This window comes from Culex quinquefasciatus, chromosome 3 (genome assembly GCF_015732765.1).
Source record: "Culex quinquefasciatus strain JHB chromosome 3, VPISU_Cqui_1.0_pri_paternal, whole genome shotgun sequence".
Lineage (NCBI taxonomy): Eukaryota > Metazoa > Arthropoda > Insecta > Diptera > Culicidae > Culex > Culex quinquefasciatus.
This window is the reverse complement of record NC_051863.1, coordinates 96,447,972-96,471,051: the sequence shown is the minus strand read 5'-3', so window position 1 is coordinate 96,471,051 and position 23,080 is coordinate 96,447,972. Positions and strand designations below refer to the sequence as shown.

At 37.7% G+C, this 23,080-nt stretch overlaps 1 long non-coding RNA gene across 1 annotated transcript; it reads left to right on the top strand.

Annotated features, from left to right (window-relative positions):
• Positions 1-14,045: 14,045 nt before the first annotated feature.
• Positions 14,046-16,762, top strand: LOC119770513. Its single transcript, XR_005278867.1, has 2 exons — positions 14,046-14,168; positions 16,437-16,762. It is a non-coding gene; the product is annotated as an uncharacterized LOC119770513 (long non-coding RNA).
• Positions 16,763-23,080: the final 6,318 nt, after the last annotated feature.

The following is a 23,080-nucleotide window of genomic DNA, read 5'->3' as shown; positions in this document are numbered from 1 at the left end:
TTGACAACACTTAGTGTCAAACCATCGGGGTTTGAGTGTAGCAGGTACCCGGTGGCTATGGTGTCCAAAACCGGTTCTGTAGACATAGACATCTGAACGCGCCGAAATCAGGTTTGAGCAAATTTTGAGAGTCAGTGCAGATTATGCTCTAGTACAACAGCACAAAAACAAACAGCATAACACAAATACAAACAGAAACGGAAAATCCAGTGAGTGCCTGGAGTTTAGAGTTTAAATAAATAGCTTTGGCCAGCATTCACTATTTAGTCCGTCCATATAACTGACCGCGAATAAATCTGACGACTTTGAGAATAAATGTTTTCTGTACAACCCGCGAGTTTAATTAATGACGAAAGATTCGATTTTGCATGGCACCGGGATTCTGACGCTAGTATGTGCGCAAACATATTTTCGTCCTTCGAGCCGGATCCGTAAGGTTCCGGTTCCCCTGGTGCCTGCAAATCGATTAGAAAAATGACAGTTCAGGTGTGTTCGTTGTGCATCGCGATGGCGTTGAAGTCGGCGCAGAACAATCTCCAGCTGGAATTCACGGAGAAGAAGATTCCGCCATCATCCGCCGCAGTACAGCATGGCGCCGGACTCGCTGTGTCCATCGCGCACTGCAGTACCTGGAAACCCGCCGCAGAAAACCACTTTCCCGAGGAAAAACCGCCGAAAACTCGCGAAATCGTCCCGCTCAGTGCTCGTGCAGTGCATTTTTGTAAACATTTTGCACCTAACAGTTCAGTTCCGTCCAGTCAGTGAAGTTGCTCAGTGCCCAAACCAAAATCTGCCGTCGGTTTGGCAAAAATCTGCGCACGAACCGTCCGCAAAGTGCCGTAAAACCGTGAAACATCCGCCACAAAATCGTGTGCCTAAAATCGGATCCAGCCGCAAAGCACTAGGGACGGCGCTGTTTTGATCGGACGGGTCGGAATTGCCGTCCCACCTCAGCTGCCAGTTAAGTACCGTAACATTTCTGTTTTCTTTAAGAAACTTAGCGGCTTTTCCGTCAGGTACTCGGCGAGGATCCTCTGCAGCAGAAACAGCGTGTAATTTACACCTGCATGCTAATCTGCGAGCCTTCAGTCGCGCCACTACGGCGCTCTCGTTCAATCCCGTACGGCGGTCGCCAGCCGTGGGAATCATCAGTTCATCGGTCAGCGCTCCACTTCACTCTCTGCTAAATTCAGTCCGGCACAGCGGTTGGAATTCGTTTATGCATCCATCCTGTCGGCTTCCACGGAGGAAGTCGAATCAGTTCGTCCTGTTTCCTGTGAACACTTTGCTGTGGCGGGTAGTTACGTCTACCGCATCTAGGCTGCCATTTACGGACCAGGTCACACGCTGGTGACCACTACTGACGTCTCTAACGAGACAACATCCCCACATTGTGGACTATTCGGACGGCCACTTCTGGCCAATTTCAGGACATCGGACCACCTGTCACGACAGGTCGCAGCCTCAGCGATATGAGGTCCGGGCGTTGTCACAGCTTACACAGCGTCCTGGGTACAACAGTCAGCTGCAACTCCTCTGAGCGTTCGCGGAGATTTTGCATTTCAGTGCGTATCAGCTGTAAAGCACTAAACAGTTTCAGAACGCAACGTCCTGAAGTCAGACAACAGACCACAGACAAGGAACAGCAGCAGGATAGATGGACAAGACAGGAACAGAAGCAAGAACCGATTGAATCAGCATGGACACGGACTGCACACCCGGTGCAGCGATACGGATCGAGGAGCGCGGCACACTGACCGACGCATCAACCGACGAAGAAGCACTGCCTTGGATCACGGTGAGCGGCGCACAGGCCGCAAGTACGACGATGGAATTGTTGAGACAGTCCAGCAACAGCAGTAATCTAACGGTGGCTCAAGGGTCACAATTGACAACGGCGGGCGGCAGACTTGGCGCCAACACAAGCAGATCACGATGTACGGCACACTGGTCGTCGACACAACCAGCTGACTACGTCGGGCGGCACCGAAGCCGCAAACCCGAACAACCGAGCACGGAGTAGTTTGCAAATGCAGAAACCAAAAACAAACCACATTCTTCAATTAAGTGCATTTGGGTCAACTAAACCAACAACAATGTTTATCTCTCTTTGCGGCCAGCTATTGTTTTATCCGTTTTATCGTTTAAGTTTTATTAAAAGGTTACCTGTTGTCTCTGAATTGGCAAAACAGTTCCAACTGTCAAAGTCAAAGTGAAATAAATAGCGAGATTAAAAATGTTGCATGAGAAAATTGGTCGGCTTCAAATACAAAATTATCCAAACACTATTTATAAAATGTGGACATTCATGTCAAACAGTCACTCAAATTTCAAAGCAAGATATTGAAAAGTAAATCAGAAAGGACTTAAAATGATAAAGATAAGGAAATCATATCTTATCTTTATCATTTTAAGTCCTTTCTGATGATTTCATGAATTATTAAAATTATTTTCACATAAAACATTTTTTTTTTTTACATGAAAACAAAAGTAAAAAACTGGAACTTACGAGCAGTTGATCCCAAATTTTTGGATTGTATTGAACACATTCACCAGTCGTTTAACAATCACACATTTTCAAAAATCTTTTACTACGTAACGCCAAAAATGAATTTTGGACCCCATCCCTCTCGTAACAAAATTCCTAAACAAGTTCTAAAAATTTGGTATGTCCATGAACGCAGGGCTGAGCTGTACGATTTTGAACTAGTTAGTCGCTATTGGCGGGTTTAGGGTGCCAATGTTCCTGGCGCGGGCGCTTTTCCTCGTAGGGCGCCTGTATTTGTACAAGGGGCGCCAAGTGATGAGCGGGGGGGGGGGCTATTCGTTTTTTGATTACACAAAAAATAACAGCTACGTTAGCAATGAAAAAGTGAGTTTCAATACGACACATAAGTATTATCCATTTGTTCTTTATCCTTTATTAACCCTCCGCGAAAGCCGACTTCGTCCGAACTAGGTCCCTGCACTAATCATAAAATGTTGTTTGATTATCGGCAAACTGCAACCGTTAGGGCATCTCCACCGCAGGGACCTAATTGCGTTGCAAAGCTAATTTGGCACCCGCGTCAAGCCCACCGCGGTACTTGTGCGAGAGCTAATTTAGGTTCGAGTTCATCCGTGTTCATCCGAATCTAAACTAAACTCAGGTTAGCTCCGGGATCTACCGGGAGCAAATCGTCTGACGGATGGTTTTTTCAAGCGAAACAATTGGGCCAATGTTAGTTTGTAAACAAAGAGTTTATCCTGCTCACGTCAGTAAATGTTTACATTAGGAGTGATGATTGATTTTTCGATTTCAAATTTTCGAGTTTGGAGATATTTTCCTCCCAAACTTTGTGGGGCCTTCCTATGACCAAATAAGAAATTTGGTGTCATTGGTTCACCCATACGTATGTAAATATTCAAACAGCTGTAACTTTGAGTGAATTTTCTGATCAAATTTGGTGTCTTCGGCAAAGTTGTAGGTATTGTTGAGGACTTTTGAGAAAAATAGGTACACGGAAAAAAATCAGATTTTTAATCAACTTTTTTCACTAAAACTCAATTTCCCAAAATACGTATTTTTATTTTCGAAATTTTTGATATGTTTTAGGGGCAAAAATCCGCAACTTTTGAGCCATAGAGAAACATGGTCAAAAAATCTGTCGCCGAGTTATAAATTTTTGAAAAAATAGTGATTTTTGGAAAAAATCGAAATTTCATGCAAAAACAAATTTGAAGTTATTTTTTAATGCAAAATTGAAATCGCAATCGAAAAGTACTCTACAGATTTTTTGATAAAGAGCTCCGTTTTCAAGATATAGCCACCGAAAGTTTGATTTTAGCGAAATATTTGCAGTTTTTCGATTTTTAAAAATAGTGACCAAGAGTGACCATATCTAAAAATATTTTTTTTAAAAGTTCAGAATATTTGCTATAAAATTGTCTAAGAGACATTGAAGATTGGACCTCGAGTTGCTGAGATACAGCCGCTTTAAGAAAATGAAACACGAAAATTGAAGTTTTCTAAGTCTCATCAAAACAACCCACCATTATCTAGTGACGATATCACAGCAACTAATGGGCCGATTTTCAATGTTTATACATGAAACATTCGTGAAATTTTCCGATCTCTTAGAAACAAAAATATTTTGAAAATGTTTAAATCAAGACTAACATTTTAAAAGGGCCAAACTTTGAATATTACGCCCATTTAAAATGGTAGTCTTGATTTGAACATTTTCAAAATATTTTTTTTTCTAAAAGATCGGAAAATTTCACGAATGTTTCATGTATTAACATTGAAAATCGGACCATTAGTTGCTGAGATATCGTCACTAGAAAATGGTGGGTTGTTTTGGTGAGATTTAGAAAACTTCAATTTTCGTGTTTCTTTTTCTTAAAGCGGCTCTATCTCAGCAACCCGAGGTCCAATCTTCAATGTCTCTTAGAGAATTTAATAGCAAATTTTCTGAACATTTCAAAAAAAATATTTTCAGAAATGGTCACTATTTTTAAAAATCGAAAAACTGCAAATATTTCGCTGAAATCAAACTTTCGGTTGCTATATCTTGAAAACGGAGTCCTTTATCAAAAAATCTGTAAATTACTTTTCGATTGCAAATTCAATTTTGCATTACAAAATAATGTCAAACTTGTTTTTGCATGAAACTTCGATTTTTTCCAAAAATCACATTTTTTCAAAAATTCATAACACGGCGGTAGATTTTTTGACCATGTTTCTCTATGGCTCAAAAGTTGCGGATTTTTGTCCCCTAAAACATATCAAAAAATCTCGAAAATCAAAAAATGGGTATTTTGGGAAATTGAGTTTTAGTGAAAAAAAAGTTGATTAAAAAATCTACAATTTTTTTTCCGTGTACCTATTTTTTTCCTCAAAAGTCCTCAACAATATCTACAGGAGCGGCCGTGGCTGACTGGTTACGGTGTTTGCTTTGTAAGCGAATGGTTCTGGGTTCGATTCCCATCTGCTCCCAACGAGAAAGTTTAGTACATAGAAATTTGAAATGATGAATATGAACGAAAAATCAAAGTCGCTCGAGGCGGGGTTCGATCCCCCGTCCTTTGGATTGGTAAGCAAAAATGCTAACCACTAGGCCATGACGACTTGGTGAGAGTGGACTGGAATTAGGAATACTGTTACAGAGAGCGATTTGTGGCGCTATAACCACGGCAAATAGAGTCCAGGGCATTCGTGGAAATACAATGTCCCATCCCAGAGGGTCCCGGAGTATCAAACCTTCTTAGCATGGTGCTCCCAACGAATACAAACAAATCTCGGAGCGTATGGTGGTGTGTCCCCACGCTTCTTCCTCCCCTGTCGATTCAGAATTGTGTTGTTGTTCGAACACTCAGTGCTCAAACTCAACCCAATTACGAGTCATCTCTACGATACGGCTTTACGCAGTAGGCCTGGCCGCTTTAACGCTTGTGATGTTTCAATGCATTCTAATGCAATGGCGCACTACAAATGTTAATAAATGACAAGAAGAGTGCTAGGCATCATCTATCCTAAGGCACTCTCCAGGATCCCTTCGAAAGATTGGCTGCGCTAGGGTCTGATTAGATTAGATTAGATTAGAAAGTCCTCAACAATACCTACAACTTTGCCGAAGACACCAAATTGATCAAATTTACTCAAAAGTTACAGCTGTTTGAATATTTACATACCATTTTTGTATGGACAGCAGCCAAAAATGTATGGAGACTTGTATGGGCGAACCAATGACGCAAAATAGCTTATTCGGTCATAGGGAAGACCCCCACAAAGTTTGAGTCAAATCAAAAAATACAAAAAATAAAAATGGTCGAAATCGGCCGATTTCGTAGAGAGTTGCTCTTTTAGTAATATGGGATGATGCAGTTTAGTTTTTTAGGTCAGATTGGGGCTGCGTTTGATTGATTTTGGTCAACGCATTGTCGATCTACTGCTGGACATGCAAGAGACAAGTCATTTGTATTGAGTAAAAAGCAAAATTCTAGCAAAACAATCCTGATCTTAAATTCTTAAAATCTTGAAATCTTGAAATCTTGAAATCTTGAAATCTTGAAATCTTGAAATCTTGAAATCTTGAAATCTTGAAATTTTGAAATCTTGAAATCTTGAAATCTTGGAATCTTGGAATCTTAAAATCTTGGAATCCTAAAATCTTAGATTCATAAATTTTCAAATTCCTGCTTGTGAATTCAAAATTATTAATTTTTTTTTATAAAAATAGTGCTTTTGAATTGTAGAATTTCGGGTTTCTCGTAAATTTGTACGTTCGAATTTTTAAATTTCAGATTTGTAAGCTTTTGGAATTCTGACTTGTAATTTCTGAATTAAATAAATACTTTAATATTAAAATTATTATTCAATTCTGCATATCTTTAATTATGAATTTCCAAATTTAAGATTTTTTATTATTGAGTTTTTCAGTCAGAAGATAGATATTTGTATGATAATTGTCAAGTTTATTTTCACTCTGGTTTACTTCATTTCGATCCCGTCTGTGTGGATCAATTGGACAGCACACTTGACTCACAATCCAGAGGTTGCTGGTTAGTACCTACTAGCAATAGTGGCCGACATGTGGGCCGATAACTATAAAGACAACTTCTTTTTTTATTCCATTTCGACTATATCTATCCCTAGATCTGTTCTTTTAATTTTAAAATTCTGCATTTTGAGATTCGGCGGGGATTTTCAATTTTTTTTTATATCGAATACAAGATTATTAAAACATTTCATTTTCAGTCGCATTCAATAAGGAAAATTCAAATTCTTCGATTTTTTCATCAGAACATATTGCAAACAAGCACTAGGGGAAGAATCGTCAAACGCCACTTTTCCTTTTTGTTACTTTTTAGTTGCGTACCGCTTAAGAAAAATCATTTCGTGACCCTTTCCCTGACTGTTTCTTGGGTGATTTTTAATAGAGTTCTGCGTTCCTTTCGATCTGCGAAGCAGCCATTACGGCAAAACTATTCAAAATATTTGTAAATGAAATGAAAAAAATAATAATAAAAAAACCTATTCGTATTTTTTTCTTACTCTCCACTGACGTGAGCAAAATACACCCTTTGTTTATAAACTCACATTGGTCCAATTACATTGTTTCGCTTGATATATATATTCGAATTTTAATACATAATTTAAACATGTTCAAATCAGTTTAGTTATTTTTAAATTGTGAACAAATTAAATATAGGTGGTTGATTATTTTTTATTTAAATGATAAATTCCACAATTCGTTTTGAACCAAATTACTGATTTCTTTAATATTCATTCAAATTTGATAATCAAAATAAATGCATCTCCAACCAAAACAAATACAATTCTAAAAATCGCTGAATAAATTAGCCACCGGCAGCTCGGGGACTTCTCGAGCACCTTTTTTGGCTACTCGACGGATCCCCGATGAACTTTTTCTTCGCTGAATGAACTCGAAGGCTACCCGCGGTGCGAAAGTTGGGGTTCAAACATGTCGGGAGCAAATCTTTTAAAATTTTGAAAATGATATTTTATTGATGTAATTTGGACATATAATGCAATTGGAAGCATGTTCTATCATGATAGAATGTATTTTTATTGATTTCGATCAGCAAAACGGCTAGAATTTGAAAATGAATAAATTAGAACCCCGCGGTGGGCTTGATTCAGTAGCCAAATTAGCTCCCAGCGGTGCGGAAACGTGCATCCCCAACTGATAGGTTTGCCACGCAATTAGATCTCTGCGGTGGAGATGCCCTAAGGGAGCGTTCTTTTATTACGTAACGCAGTTGGGGGGAGGGGGGTAGGAGGTCGTGTTACACTCCATACAAAATTTCCAAAATTTTATGGAAATTTTGTTACGAGGGGTGGGGGGGAGGGGGTCTAAAAATCCGATTTTCCGTCTTTTCATCGTTTAGAGGTTGATATGTTGACAGCTCGCGTGCACTGTTTCCATTTTCCACGTGTGTCTCTGTTAAAATGAGGGTGCGTGTCAAGGTGCGTGTACGCTTTGGTGCATAAGAGCTGTCGAATTACGTCACGGTGTAAAACTCAATATAATTCACAAATCTGGAGAAAAAAAAGAGTCTAATTCCCTTTGTTTATAGGTCCTTTCCATATAAAACACTAGGTGGTGGTAGTTAATTTATTTCAGGCAGCTTCAACATTTATGCCATTCGCTGCCTAAAAAACACTAGGAGATTCTACAAATCTTAACCAAAACTCTTTACAATCATCAAAAAGTCTGTAACGGGAAGTTGTCTGCAGCTGATTCCGACATGAACTCCGAATTTTTTTCGCTCACCTATCTAATTGTCAGGCCGTTGAACCAAAACGTCAGCGCTTTGATGTAAACATTGAAAGGACTTGCCATTCGTGAGTAATCGAATCTAACGGAGCAAAAAAACAATCAAATCAAAGGAAAAGTAAGTATTTATAATGTTTAATAACTAATAATCAGTTTTTTCTGCATATTTTTGAAGATTTTTTTTACAGGATATGTTTTTCTTATAAGTTAAATCAACATTTAGTTGGACCATCCAAACGCTCGAAGTGACCTCTTCAAGACTCCGCTTGAAAGCGCAATTCCCGCATATACAATTCCATCGAATACTGACGCCATCTGGTGGACACCTTGGTCAAACTCGCCCAGTTAAACCTTTTACCTGTCGGGGTAATTTTGCTTGTAAACCACCGGAGTGGACCATCCGAGACTGATACATTTCAGCAAGTGGCATATGACACTTTCAAAAAAGACTTTTCAGCTCCAAGATTTATCTTCTGTAAGTATTAATTTTTATTTTCGTAATGCCTCCATTAAAAGTGAATATATTTTCAGTGCTAAAAAACGCTGCTTTTGTTTTTCGCAATATAAGCCTACGACAAAACAGCTGTCATGTGCCGCTGGAGCTGGAAACCGAAGCAAGTTATAATGTATTTTCAGCGCACGGGTCTTCGACAGTGGTGTCACGGTTCGCTTATGAGCGTATCATAACCACTCAATCGACGAACCTATCGGGTGAGCGCTTATCGAACGCTCAGAACGGCGGGTTTGAACGGTTCGCGAACCAAACTTTCGATCATCATTTCTCTGCTCGCTTGCCGCTCCGCTCTGAACGGAGTAAAGAGAGCGTTCAGCGAACGGTTCGCCAACGGAGAATGTAGGCACTGATAGAAAAACTTATTTGTTTTTATGCTTCACTTCCACAAAATTGTTCAAATTTGTTAACGATAATGTTATCAAGGGACCATCCATAAACTTTCAATTCAATTCGGTTTTATTGGTGAATAATCATGATACAATAAGTTCTTTTGCAATTCATAACAGAGTTTTGGAGTTCCTTTCAGCTGTGTGTTGAATCATAATCCATTTTGGAACAATTATTTCTATAACTAAGGCACTAACAAGAGCAAGAAAAAATAAAAAAAAACTTGCTAAAATTGCAAAGGAAAGGGGAAAGAAAGAGAAAAAGCTTATAACTAAATCACAGTATTTTATCCTTTGTAGATGTGCTTAATCATCAGCTCCCCGAGGGCCAGAAATTGTTCCGCCTTGTTACGGCAGGTCCGAAACCGCGTCATCATCTCCCCCGCGAGAGCAAAGAACTCCGGCAGGGTGAAGAGATCTTCCCCGGTGACTCCTTGCTGGGCCGCATCGCCGTTTCCGGCAGCGACCACGCTTGCAAACGACCGCCCCCATCCAGGAGGGACCGCTGGGTTGTCCGCTGGAACCGTACACTGGCCAGCTGCAGGAACGGCTGCACTCGTACTTCGCTGAGGAGGGTGGGACGCTGCTGCTTTCTTCTTCCTCTTTTCCTGCTCCTCGAGGTAGGACTTGCGCGCAACGCATCCGCGGTAATTACCGGTATGGTTACCGCCGCAGTTCGCGCACTTTACGCGCGGCTGGGTTTGTTCTGCATCATCTCCAAGATCCGCTTTTCGTGGCGAGATGAGATGTGTTTCACCGCACTTCACGCAGCGGGGCGGGAGGTTGCAGTTCCGCGAGCCGTGGCCGAATTTCTGGCAACGGTGACATTGCGCTGCGTCCGTAGGATTTTTGGAGTAAAACCGCCAGTTTACCCAAAAACCGTCCAACGCCTTAGTCCGCCGCAGGTCTTGAATTTTAACGGTGCCGCGGTCGAAGTACAACAGGTACAGTGTGTGTGTACCTGTGACGGTTGTCTTCCGCGAGAGGACTTTTATGTCTCGCGGCGTTATTCCGACACCCGAGAGGTGCTCCTTGAGGACGGAGATCGGGCGGTCTTGGTACCCCTGCAAGACGATCTTAACAGCGGTCTTCTGCACGGGGTCGAATGTGTAGAACTTGAAGTTTTTACGCTTCAATTTCTCCACAACCAGGTCGAAGTTCTTTTGGTCAAATGTGAACACTTGCACTGACGATTTACCTATTTTGAGGCAGTATACGAGGCCTTCCAGCTGCTCGTCAACATCGTCCGCCAACGTGTCCAAAACAAAAATTGGTGGTGGTCGTCTTTCCTTTGGAGTAATTACTTTTTTTGGCGTCGGCACTTTTTTCCGTGCACGACCATCGTCGTCGTCGTCGTCAGTAGTGGTGCTACCGTCGGTGTTGTTGTAGCTGCTTTCATCGTCACTCAGTCTCGCGAACTTGTTACTGGTGGGAATGCTGGCGGATGTTGAAGCGCCATCGGTCGACGGATTGCCGGAAGTAGCTGAACGGAGCCTTATAGGGCTGCGATCCTGGACGTGGTTATTAGCGTGTAATAACTTCGGGTCGAATCCTTTGGCGCACACACTCCCCGGCGCGATGGCGGTCGACGCGGCGTTGGTTTGTTTACCTTTTTGCACACGGCCAGTAGACGAACTTCGCGGGTTTTTCGAGGCCGCACTCGAACTGCCACGGCCACGGCCGGCCCTTGGCATGCTGGTGGAGCAAACTCGCGGCGAATCACGGTAAATTACGGCAAAAAATCGGAAAAACGATGGAACACTGAGCACTTGACTGCTGCTTGCACTCGTGCGTACCCGGAGGTGTCCCATCCATAAACTACGTGGACACCTTACGGCTATGGCGATTAACCACGTTCCATAGAAAAAATACTTAATTTGAATGGAAATTGTCCACGATGGGGGAGGGGGGGGGGCGTTAAGATTTCCAAAAAAGTGTCCACGTTTGTGGATGGTCCCCAAGGAACCAGAGAGTCCTCTGTTGACCCAGGACATAATAACATAATAAAAAAAAGTCTACCATACGCACTGGAGCTATGCGGGTATGATCTGCAGTCATAAACCGCAGACCTCTTGCTTGTTACGGCGGTGGACCCACCAATAATAAATCCAGGGAGTCATTGGAAGACCCAGGACATCCCAATGCGTTGTTGCAGCCATGCTCTGTAGCCCTCCATAGTCACTTAAGCCGTCTGCCGTAGCCTTCTGTTGTCAAAATCATGAAATGTTTTTCTCTGAGTGCTGTTTTTTAGCTCTTCTTGCGAACCGCTCACTGATGGTCCCTCTCACTCTCATTCGCGATGAGAGAGCAAGGGTTCATGCGAACCACGGCAGGCGTTCGGATCGTGGTTCGCTCGTGCTTGGTTCGCAATCATGAGCGAACCACACTTGAGCGTCATGACGTATTGTTTGAACCACGATTCGAGTGAGCGAACCGTGACACCACTGGTCTTCGATGAAGTTTGGCATGTAAGCGTGAGACCAAATGTCGGCCGATGACATTTGAAATGGAGTAAGTAAGTTAAGCAATATTTTAACATTACACACACTCACAATACTTTTTTTTAAAACACACAATACTTATAAGCCAGCTTATCGTAGCTCCTTAGCTATCTCGTAAACGTCTGCTTTTTTCAAAGATGTCACAAGCTAGTACATGAGCCGTATTATGAGAGAAAGGTGATAGGTTCGGGTTTCATCTAGATTGGTCAGTCAAAAAACCAAGTTTTTATTTTCAAAAAATTGTATCTCAGAGTATCGAAAACATAACTTCACCATTTTTTGATATGTTATGTGAAATTTTCCGAGGAATCCGATAAAAATATTTTCAGACATAGACTCTTTGGTCCTGAGACCTTCAAAACAGCATTTTAAGTTTTCATACTACCTTTTCAAATGTTAAGCTAGATTATTGAAACTTCTTACTATTTTTCCCAAATAGCCAAACTAATCATTTTTCTTTTGCGTCTAGGACAGCTAAAATCGGATAAAATGGCGCGGAGATATGATTTTTTGAAAAAAGTTGTTTTTGCGAAAATCGACGAAAATTTCCATTTTTCGAACCACCCTAACACGGCGTAGGTCACTCTAATAGCCAAACAACAAAATACGGGTCTAATTATTTTGGCCAAGGATCCTCCAGAAAAAAAATGTGCTCGATCGGTGAACTTTTTTTTCGAATCATGCTGTTTTCGTGGGGAATTGCTGTTTATAGATGAATGAGGTAATTTTAAAGTGGGAGGATCAAGTGAAATATCTTGGACTTGCTTATGACAAAAACCTTACTTACAAGGATCACATTGAAAGTATACAGGTTAAATGTAATACATATATCAAATGTTTGTATCCACTTATAATATAAACAGGAATTCTAGACCATGTCTCAAGAATAGGGGCAGGAGGGGGCAGAATGGACCATGGGGGCAGAACGGGCCACCCTTGGTTTTGGGCTTTAGAATGGATTTAGACCAACTGTAAGGCAAGGGTCTTATAAAGGACGTCAAATACCAATACCAAACCGAAAACGACGTTTAAATTCATTGTATTTTTCGAAGTATGAGCAAAAATGTAAATTTATTGACAAAAAGGCAAATGTTGTTTATTTTGAGGGTCTTAAATAAGCTCTATGAAAAGTTGTATTGTTTGAAAAAGTTTGCTCAATGCTTATAACGTTACTAGATGCTACTACCACGGTATACAAACAAAAATCATTTAGAGGCTTGGTGGTGGAAGTGTTAAATTAAAATCCACTTGGGGGCAGAATGGACCACCCTTTTCCTGCCTTATAAAAACAATCAAAAGTTAAAAAATTTGAGCTAAATAGATTATTTCACTCCTGGTAGCTTCATAAATCACGTTTAATGCAACAAAAGTTGAATTTTTAGTTGTTTCGACGCTTAGTTGTAAAAATAGTGTCTTTTTTCGATATATTTACACTATTTTCAAAAATCTTTGTTTTTTTAAGTTACTATTTTTATAAAAGTGATCAAATTTCATGGAAACTATAATGGAAAGGTCCCTCCAGTAATTTCTTATCACCCTTCAACGTTGTATTAGAAGAAATGGCTTGTTTTCTAAGGTGGTCCATTCTGCCCCGCAGGGTGGTCCATTCTGCCCCGCACCCTGGAAAGTTAGTCGAAAAAACTTTTTTTTTAAAGTGGCTCAAAAATAGTTTTATAAACAAATTTTCTGACCTGCCAATCTTTATTCTGTGCCGATCTGGACAAGCTGTTGCTTAACCAGGAAAAAAACTTCAGAGGATTCAGAACAAAATCCTAGAATTGATTCTGAAACTTCCTCCTTGATTCACCACCAGTGAACTTCATCAATTAGCCGAAGTTGACACTTTGGATGTTATGTCCAATAAGATAATTAATGCATTTCGACAAAAAACATTGCAGTCTTCAGCTACATTCATCCGCTCTTTATATACCCTGTTTGAAAAATGTCGCACGTCGTACGAGTTGTCGCACGGTTTTGATTTTACCGTTTCGATATCGATTGGTCGAAAGGACGACAAACGGACGACAAACACTTGACATGCTCGACATAGTTTTTTCGATCGATTTTCCTTCAATTCGACGTCGATTATCGTCGACGCAAACAGTTTGACAGTTCTCTTCAGTTGATCTTGTTCGGACTTGATTGCAACCGAATCGAACCAGCTGTCATTACTTTTGGTATTTGGTTTAGGAGCTGAGAAGATTTTGGACGATTTTCGACGGATAATAGGTAAGTTTAGTTCTAGATTGTGATATTTTTGCTGCCGAAATGATCCGGCCGGGGTGCGCGAGTGACCGAATCAAAGTGTCTTCCTTGGTGTCTTCTATTCCAGATTTCGGTCTTCGAGGCGGTGAAGGAGGACGGGAAATTCGGCGGGTCATTCCGGAAGACGTGATGGGAATGAACCGGTTTGCGATCGAGGTAGCGGTTGGTGTTTGGTGTTTTACTTTCCGCGGGAGGTTGCGGCACATACCTGATGAAACTGGTGAGTCATGTTTTAGAAACGAAGTGTGTGTTTGTATTGTATTAAATTCAAAACCTCAAAACATAAAAATTGTTATCTAATCCACGTTTTTACCCAATAATTCTAAACTAAAGAAAAATCTAAATTACCAGAATTTAAAAAATCTTAAACACTAAAACTGTAAAATTCTAAAGTTTTTCATTCTTAATTTTCAAACTCTAGTATTTCAAATTATAGAATGCTAGCATTTGAATACTAAAAATTTCTTTAAATTCATAGAATATTGTAAATTGTTAATATTCTTTAATTATAGAATTTAATAAATCATAAAATTTTTGAGGTCTTAAAGTTCTCAAAACATTTCACTAAAAAAATCTGAAATTCTAAAATATTTAAATTTGGAAATTGAAAAAACCTCAAATACTGAAATTCTTTAATTCTAAAATACTAAAATTGTTAAATTCTAACATTATTAAAATTCTTATAATCCCAAAATTCATGAAATAAAAAAAATCTAAATATCATTCGTCATATTTAGAATTAGAGTTTAGAATTCAAAATTCAAAAATTATGAGTTTAAAATTCTAAAAATTCTAAAATAAAATTACAATCAAATTTTTTATAGTTTTATATTTTGAAAATTCGAAAATTCCATTAATTATAAAATTAGAAATTTTCAAAGTCTAAAAATTCAAAATTCTAAAATTTTAGAATTTTAGAATTTAAGAATTTTAGAATTTTAGAATTTTAGAATTTTAGAATTTTAGAATTTTAGAATTTTAGAATTTTAGAATTTTAGAATTTTAGAATTTTAGAATTTTAGAATTTTAGAATTTTAGAATTTTAGAATTTTAGAATTTTAGAATTTTAGAATTTTAGAATTTTAGAATTTTAGAATTTTAGAATTTTAGAATTTTAGAATTTTAGAATTTTAGAATTTTAGAATTTTAGAATTTTAGAATTTTAGAATTTTAGATCTTTAGAATTTTAGAATTTTAGAATTTTAGAATTTTAGAATTTTAGAATTTTAGAATTTTGGAATTTTAGAATTTTAGAATTTTAGAATTTTAGAATTTTAGAATTTTAGAATTTTAGAATTTTAGAATTTTAGAATTTTAGAATTTTAGAATTTTAGAATTTTAGAATTTTAGAATTTTAGAATTTTAGAATTTTAGAATTTTAGAATTTTAGAATTTTAGAATTTTAGAATTTTAGAATTTTAGAATTTTAGAATTTTAGAATTTTAGAATTTTAAATTTTAGAATTTTAGAATTTTAGAATTTTAGAATTTTAGAATTTTAGAATTTTAGAATTTTAGAATTTTAGAATTTTAGAATTTTAAATTTTAAATTTTAGAATTTTAAATTTTAGAATTTTAGAATTTTAGAATTTTAGAATTTTAGAATTTTAGAATTTTAGAATTTTAGAATTTTAGAATTTTAGAATTTTAGAATTTTAGAATTTTAGAATTTTAGAATTTTAGAATTTTAGAATTTTAGAATTTTAGAATTTTAGAATTTTAAATTTTAGAATTTTAGAATTTTAGAATTTTAGAATTTTAGAATTTTAGAATTTTAGAATTTTAGAATTTTAGAATTTTAGAATTTTAGAATTTTAGAATTTTAGAATTTTAGAATTTTAGAATTTTAGAATTTTAGAATTTTAGAATTTTAGAATTTTAGAATTTTAGAATTTTAGAATTTTAGAATTTTAGAATTTTAAAATTTTAGAATTTCAGAATTTTAGAAGTTTAGAATTTTAGAAGTTTAGAATTTTAGAATTTTAGAATTTCAGAATTTTAGAATTTTAGAATTTTAGATTTTTTTAGAATGATAGTTTTAAAATTCTAATATTTAAAAGCCCAAATTTCTAAAACTTAATTGTATAATCCTTAAAAATCTTCTAAGTTCTAGAGTTCTTAAATAATTTTAAAGAATTTTGAAATTCATAAATTTTAAAATCCTAAATTTCAAACATTTTAAAATTTCAAAAAATCAGCAAACATACATGCTTTATTTAAAAAAAATAAATTCTTGTAATTTCGATTTTAAAATTAGTTGCAAAAAAATTAGTTTTATAAGTTTTTAAATCTATTTTTAAAATGTCTTAATTTTTAATTGATTTTAATGTTTAAAATACCATTTTTGAAATTTTTATATTATTAATATTTAAGTATGAATTTAATTTATAAATTGATGCCAATTAAAGTAATTTGGTAAATGTCGCAGTGTATATTAAGAAGCTATCCTGCTCATTCCTAATGTAAACGTCAACGTTATCTTTTTTCAGGCAACTAAAATATTAAAATCTGATCATGCCGGAAACCATGAGTTCGCCTCCGTAGAACCCACGGAAGTATTCACGTTATCTCGTACCCCGGTGGCCATCAATCCGCCTGAGATCCAAGATTGGCGGGTTAAACTTTGATCAGCTCGTCGAGAAGCAAAAGTCCAACACCAACATCCAAGCCGGAAGCTGCGGTCAAGGCAAATCCGAGAGCATCCGAAGAATGCCAAGTTGGAGAAGAATCGGCGATTCGGAAGTTAAATTTCGTGAAAAAGTTTATATTATTGTGCAATTAGATGTGTTTGAATAAAAAATAAAATAAAAAACAACACAACAGTTTTTTTCAACAGCAACATAACCTAAAAATCCGAAATGACAGCACACGACAATAGCACGACATTCTAAATAACAAAACCATGCGACGTCGGTCGAATGTCGTACGACAATGTCGTACAATTTCGATTATCGATCGCACGACAAATACGACATTTTGGTGCAAAAACGTCTGACATTCGTGCGATAGTCGCGCGACATTGTCGTGCGACGTCGTACGATTGCACGGACGACAAACGACGGACGTCCGACGAACTTTTCAGTCAGGGTAGTTTATAAGATAGTTTTAAGGTATCCCTTTTCCCTTTTGTAAATTTAGGACCTCCTGCATTTGAAATCACTGAATTGAGGTTTTGCAGCGCGACTGTGTTTCAAATGTAGGTGGCGCCAAAATGAGGTTACTTGCCAAAAATCGTATTCCTTTCTGCTAGATTGAAGACCAAATTCGCTTTATTTCATGATTCCCTGCATCAATCTTAATGAAACTTGTTGCAAAAGACGAGAAATTTTTTTGCTTTAAAATAATGAACATCAACTTTTGGGCGCGCAAAAATTTGTGACCTTTTTCTTTAAAAAACATGTTTTGGAACACGAAAAAATTAGTTTCCCTGTATATATCAAGGAAATAAACAGTTATATAGTTGACAACAGATGTGTTAACGTATATTCAACAACTTTTATTGATTTTTGACAGAATTTCTTGCCAAATAGTCCAAATTACTATCTTTTTCTAAATTTTCAGTTTTCTCATAGAAAAATCAAACAAATATTGGAAAGTTGTACACCAAATTGTTTTTAAAAAAATGTGTTTTTTCCTTCAGATTCAACATTTTTACAAAACTTATGCCGGATTCGGATGAGAAAAATTATTTCCAACAGTTTGGTGTATAACTTTCCAATATTTGTTTGATTTTACTATGAGAAAATTGTAAATTTGGTAAAAGATAGTAATTTGAACTATTTGGCAAGAAAGTCTGTCAAAAATCAATAAAAATTGTTGAATATACGTTAACACACTTGTTATCAACTATATAACTATTCATTTCATTGATATATATCGGGAAACTCATTTTTCGTGTTCCAAAACATGTTTTTTAAAGAAAAAGTTCACTTTGCGCGCCCAAAATTGATGTTCATTATTTTAAAGCAAAGTTTCATTAAGATTGATTCAGGAATCATGAGAAATAATCGATTTTGTTCTTTAATCGGCAGAAAGCATACGATTTTAGGCAAGTAACCTTTGCCACCTACATCGCGCTGCAAAACCTCAATTGAGGTTTTGCAGCGCGACTATGTTTCAAATGTAGGTGGCGCCAAAATGAGGTTACTTGCCAAAAATCGTATTCCTTTCTGCTAGATTGAAGAACAAATTCGCTTATTTCTCATGGTTCCCTGCATCAATCTTAATGAAACTGGTTGCAAAAGACGAGAAAAATTTTTTGCTCTAAAATAATGAATATCAATTTTTGGGCGCGCAAAAATTTGTGACCTTTTTCTTTAAAAAACATGTTTTGGAACTCGAAAAAATTAGTTTCCCTGTATATATCAAGGAAATAAACAGTTATATAGTTGACAACAGATGTGTTAACGTATATTCAACAACTTTTATTGATTTTTGACAGAATTTCTTGCCAAATAGTCCAAATTACTATCTTTTTCTAAATTTTCAGTTTTCTCATAGAAAAATCAAACAAATATTGGAAAGTTGTACACCAAATTGTTTTTAAAAAAATGTGTTTTTTCCTTCAGATTCAACATTTTTACAAAACTTATGCCGGATTCGGATGAGAAAAATTATTTCCAACAGTTTGGTGTATAACTTTCCAATATTTGTTTGATTTTACTATGAGAAAATTGTAAATTTGGTAAAAGATAGTAATTTGAACTATTTGGCAAGAAAGTCTGTCAAAAATCAATAAAATTGTTGAATATACGTTAACACACTTGTTATCAACTATATAACTATTCATTTCATTGATATATATCGGGAAACTCATTTTTCGTGTTCCAAAACATGTTTTTTAAAGAAAAAGTTCACAATTTTTTGCGCGCCCAAAAATTGATGTTCATTATTTTAAAGCAAAAATTTTTTCTCGTCTTTTGCAACCAGTTTCATTAAGATTGATTCAGGGAATCATGAGAAATAATCGATTTTGTTCTTTAATCGGCAGAAAAGCATACGATTTTAGGCAAGTAACCTCATTTTGGCGCCACCTACATTTGAAATGCAGTCGCGCTGCAAAACCTCAATTGAGGTTTTGCAGCGCGACTATGTTTCAAATGTAGGTGGCGCCAAAATGAGGTTACTTGCCAAAAATCGTATTCCTTTCTGCTAGATTGAAGAACAAATTCGCTTATTTCTCATGGTTCCCTGCATCAATCTTAATGAAACTGGTTGCAAAAGACGAGAAAAATTTTTTGCTCTAAAATAATGAATATCAATTTTTGGGCGCGCAAAAATTTGTGACCTTTTTCTTTAAAAAACATGTTTTGGAACTCGAAAAAATAAGTTTCCCCGTATATATCAATGAAATAAACAGTTATATAGTTGATAACAGTTGTGTTAACGTATATTCAACAACTTTTATTGATTTTGACAGACTTTCTTGCCAAATAGTCCAAATTACTATCTTTTTCTAAATTTAAAGTTTTCTCATAGAGCATGAGCATGAGCATGAGCATGAGCATGAGAGACCACCCATGGTTGTCCTTCTCCGTTGCTGAACAGGACCGTAATCTCCTATCAATACAACTGACCATACGCTTAAACGATCTAATGGTGTTTCCCTTATCAACAGCATGTATGAATGCGTTGAAAAGATAAAACATCAAGATCATTAAAACTAGATCTGAAGCAAATAGGTAACAGTCATTGGCCACCAACGGCGCCCGCCATGTCAGTTTGTAGATCTCGGGGGATTGGGACGGGAATGTTAGTTAGCACAGGTTGCTACAAAGGGTGGGTTCTATACGATATCCACACCCCCACGTGTGCCGGAAAACTACTTCTACTTGGGATTTTGTTAGTGGGAAAGGGTAATGGCCAGGATTCATCATAGAGGATGATGATGCGACCCAATAATCAATAAATTTTGTTTAATGATGTGATGTATTATGCATTCTCAAGGCAAACAGTCGGAGGATGCGGATGAGATTATTCCCGGTTATTTGGTGTTGAGTTAAGCATAAATGATTCAATCTTAGACAGCCGGCTGTGGAAAGATAAAACCAAATAAAATGCGAAAACGCGAAATCGTCCGGGTCGAAATACACACACAATCGGGGGGAAAACAAAGACGGAAACGGCAACGAAAATCCGGCGTGATGACCGCGACGCGCACCGTTCGAATTCTCCAAAGCAACTGGCAAACATCGCGAAATCGTCCGGGTCGAAATACAAACACAATCGGGGGGAAAACAAAGACGGAATCGGCAACGAAAATCCGGCGTGTTGACCGCGACCCGCACCGTTCGAATTCTCCAAAGCAACTGGCAAACATCGCGAAATCGTCCGGGTCGAAATACACACACAATCGGGGGGAAAACAAAGACGGAATCGGCAACGAAAATCCGGCGTGTTGACCGCGACCCGCACCGTTCGAATTCTCCAAAGCAACTGGCAAACATCGCGAAATCATCCGGGTCGAAATACAAACACAATCGGGGGGAAAACAAAGACGGAATCGGCAACGAAAATCCGGCGTGTTGACCGCGACCCGCACCGTTCGAATTCTCCAAAGCAACTGGCAAACATCGCGAAATCGTCCGGGTCGAAATACAAACACAATCGGGGGGAAAACAAAGACGGAATCGGCAACGAAAATCCGGCGTGTTGACCGCGACCCGCACCGTTCGAATTCTCCCCTAAATTTAAAGTTTTCTCATAGAAAAATCTAACAAATATTGGAAAGTTATACACCAAATTGTTGGAAATAATTTTTCTCATCCGAATCCGGCATAAGTTTTATAAAAATGTTTATTATGAAGGAAAAACACATTTTTTCAAAAAATCATAGGTTTGCGCTATTTGTTCATAGGTGGCGACACGTGTCTTTTAGCTTTGCTGCAAATTCTCTATCCAGGTTTTTAAGCGAAAATGGCGTTCGAATGATGAACGCCCGAAATGTCAAAATCGCGCAGTAGCACCAACATTAGAAAAAAAAATGTGGCTGTCATGCCATGGCACACTTGTTCCGTAATGTTGGTACCACTGTGTGATTTTGACATTTCGGGCGTTCACCATTCGAACGCCATCTTCGCTTAAAAACCTCGATAGCGAAAGCTACAATTCGCGATCAAAAGCTCAAAAATTCTGACAGATGGCGCAAAGCATCGAAGGATGACGATTCAAATTTTCGCTGTTCGGTTACATAGGAATGCAAACTTAAAATTGAATTTACAGCTCATAGAACAACTTTTGAGAAAAAATTCAAGTAGTACGATTGTTAACTCTTTGCCCTCTATAAATTAACGCAATAAAAAAAAATTTGAAAAAAAAATAATTTTGAAAAATAATATTGTTTAAAATGATAGAGCATCAAAAGTTAACAAAGTATCAGCTCGAATTTTTGCTCAAAAGTTGTTTTGAACGCTGGAATTTAACAAATCAGAATTCGCATACATAACCTTAAAGGGCGGAAATTTCAATCGACATTCTTCGCTCTGTTCTGCTACTCAACACTAGGTGTCGCTGTCGTTTGGCTCTTGAACGGCAATATAGGCCCCCAAAACCAAAGCTAAAAACTTTATTCGCCACCTACATTCGAGTAGGAGAACTTTGGTGCAAGGTTACGTTTACGTTTTTGCGCGATAGGTGCAAAGGGGAGTGAAAACTATTCTAAGGTTTTTTAACAGAAAATTGATCTTTTGGAATAAAATAAAGTTAACAGGAGGTAAGAAATAAAAAGTTGTATCGACTGACTTTTTGATTTTTTGCCTTTTTCATTGAAAATTCTGAGATCCGGATTGAAAACGCGAGAATGAGGTTAGATTGCTAATTTTGAAAATCAATCCAATTATCATTTTTTAAGCAGATCTTTGCTTTTATGGTAGAAGTGACTTTAAAAAATATTTGTCCACTTGAATAATCTACATTCTCAATTGATTAGTTAGGTTTTGGTTGATTAAAAAACTCCCTTATTTTGAATCAGATAATGAACAGGTCAATCAATAACAAAAATATTTTCGTTTATATCAATTAAGCTATTTAATTCTTACCTGAAAATGGTATAATTTGCTATTAATGTCGATTTTATGATGAAAAAATCAAATTTCAAACCAATTTACTCGCTGTAGGTTATAATGAAAACATCACCCCAAGTTTGAGCGCCCTCTAGTGGGGGGTAATTTTGACGTTTTATCGAGGGGGATGACACTTCGCGATTTGAACGAAATCGTGCCAAATCGCACCACATTCCTTCATCCTTGCTCATCTTACCTTCATCGCGGTCTTTTTTGCTCATCGCGCCCAAATCGCGCCAGATCGCGCTCATCGTGTACATCGTGCTCAGATCGTGCTCGAATGAAATTTTTCATTCATGCAGTCAGGGTTGCCATAAAATATTCGTTCCAGCAGTTTTCCATGAAACTGGCCGCACTGTTGAAATGTTTGTTTTTATGATTTCGAGCAGTCCAAAAAGGTAAATAAACACAATATTTTTTCGGGACGGATTGCCGCCGCTGCCTGTGTTGAATCTTTATTCCCGCGTCCCGTGAACCAGAACCGGAAAATGTTTTCTGCCGGAAGTTTTTCGTTGAGTTTGTGCTGAAGCCTGCCAATTTCGGTATTTGTTTATTATTTACATAAAAAGCTAATAAGCTAATTTGATTAAAACAATGATTATTTTCGTAGATTCATTTTTTTCGTTTTCGGGGGACTGCAACTGCACGCCTAACTGCTACTGCTAACGAGCCGATAGAACTCTGGACCGGTGTTTTTGCAGGGCCATACGCACGAGCCAAAAGCCGGAAACAGGTTTCGGAAGCGAGAGACAGATTCACCGGAACGAAGAGGACGATTGTGGTTAGGAAAACTTTTGAGGACAAGCAACAACTGTAGTCAGTTCAGCAGGAGTGAGCAGGTTGGCTACACACGCCTCTTCGCCGGAGTCCCACCGAGCGATGCCACGCGCTGGTCATCGTGTCACAACCCTCGACGGCAATGGCGATGAGTGCCATCGGTAGAGAATCATTGCAGATGCGCACTTCCGGACCGGTGAATCGACGGGGGCCTTTCCGTCGAAGGTGTTGCCAACCACTCGGCCACCACTGCTGCTAGACTCGGCCGGATTGACCAGCACTTCGGGCTTGACGGA